The sequence below is a fragment of the Fukomys damarensis genome, unplaced genomic scaffold (genome assembly GCF_012274545.1).
Source record: "Fukomys damarensis isolate Sample0158 unplaced genomic scaffold, DMR_v1.0_HiC HiC_scaffold_22, whole genome shotgun sequence".
Classification (NCBI taxonomy): domain Eukaryota; kingdom Metazoa; phylum Chordata; class Mammalia; order Rodentia; family Bathyergidae; genus Fukomys; species Fukomys damarensis.
In genome coordinates this window covers 28,061,058-28,068,843 of record NW_022900934.1, presented here as the reverse complement: position 1 = coordinate 28,068,843, position 7,786 = coordinate 28,061,058, and positions in this window count along the sequence as shown.

Here is a 7,786-nt window from a genome sequence, read left to right as displayed (position 1 = left end):
TGGAGGAGAGCCCTGATCCTGTGAATGGCGTGAGTGTCTGTGGCATAGTGACCCTTACCCTTCTGAGCCTCTGTTTACTCCGCTGTGAAAGTGGACTTCAAAGGGATGGTAATGATAATGGATGGATGGGTGGTGGTGGTAGTGTGTGTGTGTGTGTGTGTGTGTGTGTGTGGTGGACACTTGATAAATGACATGACAGCCATTTTTGGAAAAATTCCTATGGGGCCTGAGGTCAAGCCCTCTGCACACAGCAGGCTAGAAACACCCAGGCAGCATGACAATGGGGATGTGTTGGTGGGGTTGTGTGTGTGTGTGTGTGTGTGTGTGTGTGTGTGTGTGTGTGTGGTGGACACTTGATAAATGACATGACAGCCATTTTTGGAAAAATTCCTATGGGGCCTGAGGTCAAGCCCTCTGCACACAGCAGGCTAGAAACACCCAGGCAGCATGACATTTGGGACATACTTTGCCTTCCTCCTCCCCTCACCCAAGCCCCTCCTCACAGGCCTGAGTGAACCAGAATCCTCAATCTACAGTACCTTTAAGATGAAAGCCCTCCAGGGCAGTGGGCCGTCTTGTTTGTTGATGTCTCTCCAGGGCCTGAATAGAACAGTGGTTACTGATGTTCTCAGGAAACTGGTTCCAGTAACCCAGTGGATAACAAAGCTTGCAGATGCTGAAGTCTCTTGTAGGAAATGGTGTGCTATTACCCACACCCTCTGCCTACTTGAAAGCATCTCCAAGGCCCTTATATTACCTAATACAAGTAAAATTTATGTACATAGTCAGACTGTATTGTTGAGGGACTGAGCCTAAGAAAAAAGGCTACACACATTCTGTGCAAACATATATTCTTTCAGGCATTTTAAGGCAAAATCCACAGATGAGGAGGGCAGGCAACAGTAAGCCCCCAATAAACATTTGTGAAAGGACAGTTTTCCAGTGGGTGTGTGACTGCTTCATTTTCCATATCGACAGAGGTCAGGAAATTATGCTGGAGAGTGAAGAGCTGGCATTTGAGAAATATCTGATTCCAGGCCTTTTTGTCTCATCTACAGTAATTCTGCTTTACTCTTCAGCATTTCATGCATTTATTGGTTTATTTGTCATTCTTTTAAAAAATTATTTATAATATCTTTTTTCACTCCCCTCTTTGTTCCTCTTTTTCTCATTTGTTTTGTAGGAGCTCTTTGTATTTCACAGGTGGTTATCCATGACCTACTTTATGTGTAACAGACTTAGAAATCAGACAGAACATCTAACAGAAAGTTACAATTATGATATGTGCTTCTTTTCCCCCTCCAATTCTGTTTTATCTCTAAAATCCAACCCTTAAGAATGTGGGCACATCTCAGGTCTTTCTGGTAACTTTCAGGTATTAAAAAGCACAGCCCTGATTCAAAGTGCTGTCCTTCCTGACCATGGACTTGGATCCTGACTCTATGACCTGCCTCATGGAGGGCACTTCCTCACACAGATCACACTTCCTCCTCTCCTCCTCCTGTGATTTTTATCTCTTCCATTAGTGATTGTTTTTCTGTCACTATAACAGAATACCTGAGATGATAAACTTAAAAAGCAAAGTTGTATTTAACTCACAACTCTGTAATTTGTGGTCCAAATTGGGTGGACCAATACTTTGGGCAACTGATGAGGCTTCTGGATGGCAATGGCAGAGAACCTTTGGCAGAACAACATAGCTTCATTCATGGCTAGGAAGCAAAAGAAAGAGAAAAAGTTCAAGGTCTCAGTGTCCTTTGTGGAGCAGCCCAGTGACCTAGGCCCCTGCACTAGGCCCCCCACTGCCTCAGGGTTCCAGCTCCCAGGAGGGGGCCAAGCCTTTGATAGGTGCACCCTGGGGGGGACGCCTATCCAAATGGTAACATCCCTGTGTGGGGGAAGTAGGGATGGGGATAAAGAGAGCTGTCACTCACTTCCCTGGTGCTGCTGTGGTCTCTGATGCTCAAACCCATTAAATTGAGAAAATCAGAGAAGGGTCAGGTGCCAGATGTGGTGCCTCTGTCTGTGCCCTGTAGGTGCTCCAGGTCATTTAATGGAGGTGTCCCAAGCCTACCACCCCTTTGAATTGAAAATCTACCACTTCAATAAACCTCAGTTTAGCTATATAGTCTCCTCTCCACTGGGACAAGTGACTGACCTAGCTGCAGCAGTGCAGGCCATCCCAGGACCGACCCCACCCCTCTGCATCTGTCACTGATTTTCTCCTCATTCTCAGTGGACACAGGGCAGACAACCAGTGTTGTTCAAACAGAGGATGATGCGTCCCTTTCCCTGCCCTTCAGGTCCCTTCTAGACATTGAAGACCCTGATGAAGGAGCTGGGGAAATGCCCTGTCCAGCTGGAGACCCTGCTGGACAATTTCATTAAATTGTGTTTCCCACAATGACTCCAATAGGCTGGGGAGGTACAGGGATGGAGATGGAGACCTGCTAAGGGAGCTGATACCCTCCCTGTAAATCCAGTAGATAAGTCTCCCCAGTTTCAGCCTAAGTAGGTCGCACTGTTTAGAACATTTTTTTGAGACTCAGAAACCTTAGCTTCAAATTTTGCTGCAACACAATAAGCCCTGTTTGTTCACTCATTTGACACACAGGACACATTCAATATGAAGCAGGCACTGTGTGGGTCCCATATAGTCTTTAGTATATAAGACAGTGTCTTGGGGAAGTTTACATCCCCATCTATCTTGCTAAAATGTTCCTACAGGACTGTGATTATCCCTTAATTTTGTTTAATGAAATAAAGTCAAGTGAGAGATTTTGTTTCTTATTTTCACTCTTATGCACATAAAGTCTAGAAAAGAGCCTGGCACATAGTAGGTATTCATGAAATAGTGGAGGGAGGAACAGAGGGAAAATGGATGGATGAAAAGACAGATGAACACTGGGCCTTTAGAACCACTGAGTTTAGACATCTATTTGACAGATGGAGAAATAGGCCAGGAGTCAGGGCGGGACATACCCAAGGACACGCAGAACTTCATAAGAGTGCATATCTAGGATCCTTTCCTTGGCAGTAGGACTGGAGGGCAGAGAGCCTGTGTGGACAGTGCTCCCCTTGTGTTTGGATGGCAGGGAACCCACCTACATTCCCAAATCTGTTCCCTGGAAACCTCTGTGTCCCCAAGGATGTTGGCTGGAAGGAACGAGGGTGGCCCTGAGTACTGCCCTGGCCAGCTGGCATGTAGCCGGCCCCTCCCTGGTACTCATGGGACACAGCAAGTATTACTGAGTGGGAGTTTATCCAGTTCCAAAACTTCCTTTCAGTTAATAAAGTGATAAAGATGCTTAGGTCAGGCCTATTCAGGGACCTATTTTCTGCTAAGGACTAACAACAACAACAACAATAACAACATTTGCTAACACCGCCTGACTTTGCACCACAGCTTGCTGCGTGGAACTTTGTAAGTCTGGACAACTTGCTTCCCTTCTCTGTGCCTCAGCTTCCTTATCAGAAAAATGAGTCAACGTCACCCACTCTCTGGGTTGCTGTGACAGTGTGGCCCATGTGGGAGATCCACAGGCATTTGTAGCTGTCCCATTGCAGTTCACCTTCGATTTGCCTGACTATTCTGGAACCTGTCACACACAAGGGTGCTTTGAATCTCCAAAACAATGTCTGCCCATTATCAGTCCATTTGCAGAAATGGAAACAGAGGCTCAGAGAGATTAGATTTGGTCTGGATCCAGGCTGCTATCTCCAGAGCCAGCGCTCTTGACTGCTCAAAACCCTGTACCTCCTCTCCTCCTGCCATTGGCACCAAGGCACCTTGGAGGATGCCCAGGCTTGGTAGGGCAAAGGGGCCAAAGGCACAGGGCATGAATCCTCACTCTCACCCTGTCCTGGCTTGAGCCATAGCCACTCAGCTCTTTGTTGCCTCATTAGTTGAGTTTCTGCCCCACATTACATTTTGTCTTGGGCAAAAGGGGCTCTGTGGCTGAGAAGAAGTTCCAAAGCCCCTTAGGAAGACTGAGCCTTTGTTTGTCCAACAAGGAAACTGAACCACAGGGCTGACAAGATGCTCTGCAGACATTCAGTGCCAGAGGCTAAGTGGGGACAGGATCTGGGTCCTAATTCCTGGTGTGGAGCTCTGCTCACTGTAGTCCAGCAGTTCATACAGCAAACCTTTCTCAGTCAGCTTATTTTTAATCATTGACTTTGGGCTCCCTGTGCCTGCTGGAAGTTGTTCAGATGGGAAACAGAGGTTCTCTGAGATGATGAGACTGGTCTAATGTCACTTAGTGCACAATGGACCCAGTATTTGCACATGGGCATCTGCACCATAACCGTGTCCTCAGATTTCTGAGATTCTTTGAGGCAGAAATTACATCCTCCTCCATACAATGATACAAGCTGCAATTTATCAGATGCCTTCTGTGTTTTGGGCTCTGAGCTAAGTGTTTCCTGCATGATCTCCTATAGAGAACAGGAAAGAGAAGTTACCAAAGACTCCTGCAGTGGGTCTTGGTCTCCTACAACACAGAGCTAATAAGACTAAGGACAGAAAACAAGACTTAGAGAAAGCTGGGTCTTGGTGCTGATCTATGCTGCTCTGGGCAACAAAGACAAAGGGCCCCAAGGACATCAGGTATTTATTGATTTCAAATGTGGGTAGAAGGTGATCAGGGTATCCTTTGAAGATATCTAGAGATATAGTGCCAAACATCTGGTGTGATGGCTCAAGCAGGGCTATAAAAGGAGGAGGCACTGCTTATCTTGCTTGGAGAGAACAAACAGGTACTAGGACGGGGTGCAATTAGCCCCATTGGGTCAGTGAGAAGCCACACTTCAGGGGAAAGGATTTCAATTGGGGTCACTCTGAATCAGCTGCATGTATCTCAGCAGAATCCTGCCACTTCACAGACTCAGTCTCAGGTCTCCATGGCAGCCATTGGGGGAGGAGCTATACTAGCCTAGTTTGCCATCTGAAATGTCCATTTGAATCACATAGGGCTTCAGTCTGACTCCTAATATAAAATAATACAGCCAAATTATGGAAATCAAGAAGCATGTGCCACTTATAGCCTGATAGTACGGGGCAGGGGTATCTGCTACAATCTCCTTTAATCCTGACAACCCTGCGATGAAAGCACTACTACCCCCATTTGACAGCTAGGAAAACTAGAGAGAGGCACAATACCTTACCCAAGGTTACATCATGTCCCCCAAATGTGTGTAAACAATGAGTCAACACTGGATCTGATGCACAATAGGGGCTCAGTAACTGTTTGATGAATGAACAGATAAAGGGCTGGATAGATGGGTCCACTAACCCTGAATTGATGTGTATATTCAGAGTTGCATCGCTTTGTCAACTGTGTGACCTGCCATGCTTTTTATTCTCCATAAAATGGACATCCAACTCTCAGCTCCCCCTGCCCCTGGGTGCTTGAGGGAAAGATGAGTGACTCAGATGTCATTCAGGCCTTTCTATCTGCTGGGGCCATGCAGGGCCACACTAGCCAACTGACATTTCAACTGGGGAAGGATGGTCATGATTATGGGATAGTTTTGATAAGGGAAATTATATGAGGAACCACCCAATCTGACACCCCAAGAAACTTAGAGGGTTGCATTTAAGGCTCAGACATTTTTATTTAGAAACATGTATCGGAGCAATGAAAGCCAGAATCTACCTGAGATGTAAAAGGACCTAGAGGTTTTCAAGGTGCTTCCTTGAACTCCAGGGCTCCCTTTTGGCACTATGACAGTAGAGTGTGTGGTTTGCACTAGAAATCCTTCTACCATGAAGAAACAGAGCTGCTTCGGCAGTATCCTATCTAACAAGCAACACCCAGTTTGACTGTAAGTTGACAGAAGGGAACTAACTCAAGCGGCAGAATGACCCACTTTAGAGCTGTAGGCAAGAGAAGCTTTAGGACAGGATAAAAGGTGCCAGAAACTTTGCAGTCCATGAGCTTCTGGTTGCTGCTTTTCTCCCGAAATCATATGATTTGCTCCTCTCTCTCTTCCCTTCTCTCTCCTCTGTCTCTCTCTCTTTCTGTATTACTCCAAAGTCATTTGACTGCAAGTGACAGTAAACTTGAGAAAAGAAATGAACAGAACCGTGGTTTCCATTCTTCCCTAACATGGAACCAACCAGCTCTAATGTACATTTTCTTTAATCGAAGAGTAGAAAAGAAACCCCCCCCCACATACCTATTAATTTGGGGAACATTCCAAAGCCAACTCTTGCTATGGTACATGTCTGGATTATCTGAACCCATAGCCCAGTTAGGTCAAGGGCATCCAAAGCTCTGATTTCCCAAGCCTTGGCAAGATGTGTTGGAATGGAGATGGTTCAGTGTGAACCCCACAGCCAGGCAGTGTGGAGCGGTATGCCTCTGCCAGCAAAACAAAAGCCTGTGGACTGACTCTTATTAGTCATGTGCACTAAATGGCCCACCTTAACTACCTGCAAGTGTCCATAGGCCAGGTGGCCAGCCCAGACTACTGTCTGCCATCCCAGAGTCAATCTCAAGACAGATGGTCTGACTGGCCCCAACCAGGTGAGCTCTTGGGTCACTCAGTGCAAGAATGGTTCCCCACACCAGTTGTCAGGGAAAGGAGGCTGGGATCAGGGAAAGTACTTTCCACTATTTGAGAGGTCAAAATGCACATTGCTGGGCCCAAACACACAAGTTATAAGCCTCTCTAAGATTCTTTTTTATGGGTAATTCTTTCTTAAATTTTTATTTTAGGTTATGCATGCATGTGTTTAGTGCATAATGTTTATATTCCGTGTGGGAAATTAGTACGTGTACTTATCACATTTTTATTCTTTTTTATTGCCTTTCCCTTCCCTCCCTTCCCCTTCCATTCAATTCTTGATCCTTTTCCCCTATCTTTTTTTTTTAGATACTTTTGTATTCCATGATGTTTACATTCCTGTGTGGAGTTGGTACATGTATTTAATATATCACAATTCCTTTCTTTCACCCCTTTTCCTCATCAAATACAAACTGAATATTGACAAATCCTAAGGATCAATAAAGTGCCATGCTTGTCAATAGAAAAGAGATCTATAATAATGAACACTAGGGCAAATCAAATATTGACCTATTCACCTACAGCAACTCTCTTCTAAGCTCTTCTAGAGCTTTACCTCTACTAACAATAACACACTATTCGACAGGAACAACATAAAATTAACTATTTTTCTGAAGATTCATAAAACTTAGCAGCTATACTGGCAAAGGTGGTGGGGTGGGAAACTGGAGAATGAAAAAAAAAATTAAAAACTTAATTGTTGAAATGTGAAAAAGACAAGAAAAAGTAAGATAAAGAGCCCTATTAGAAAGTAAAAATAAATTAACAGTGATAGATAACAGTTACTGGAAAGAAGGAACAAGAAAAAGATAAACAGCAAAAATCAGGAGATAAAAGAAAAATAAGGAAGAGGAAAAAAGGAGGAAGGAAAAACTATAAAAGGCCAAAAAAAAAAGAAACTAAACTAAAAGAAGAGAAAAAAGTAGGAGAAAACCACAAACCCCCCCCAAAAAAACCAAGCAAAAGAAAGATAAAAATAATAAAAAAATTTAAAAAAATAAAAAAAGATTGCATCAAAACAAATTCCTGTGTTATTGTGGTTTCTTTCCAAGATCTTCAGTCTTTGGATCTAGGCTGATATGATTTTCTATGCCTAGCTTTTGGATAGATGGCGATGCCATCAGCCTGCTGTTCTCTACCAGATGGAGACCGCAAGGCAGGAGTTCCAGTGAGCTATTGGATTTCATGTGGGCAGTCATGCAATCTGGTTGTTTCC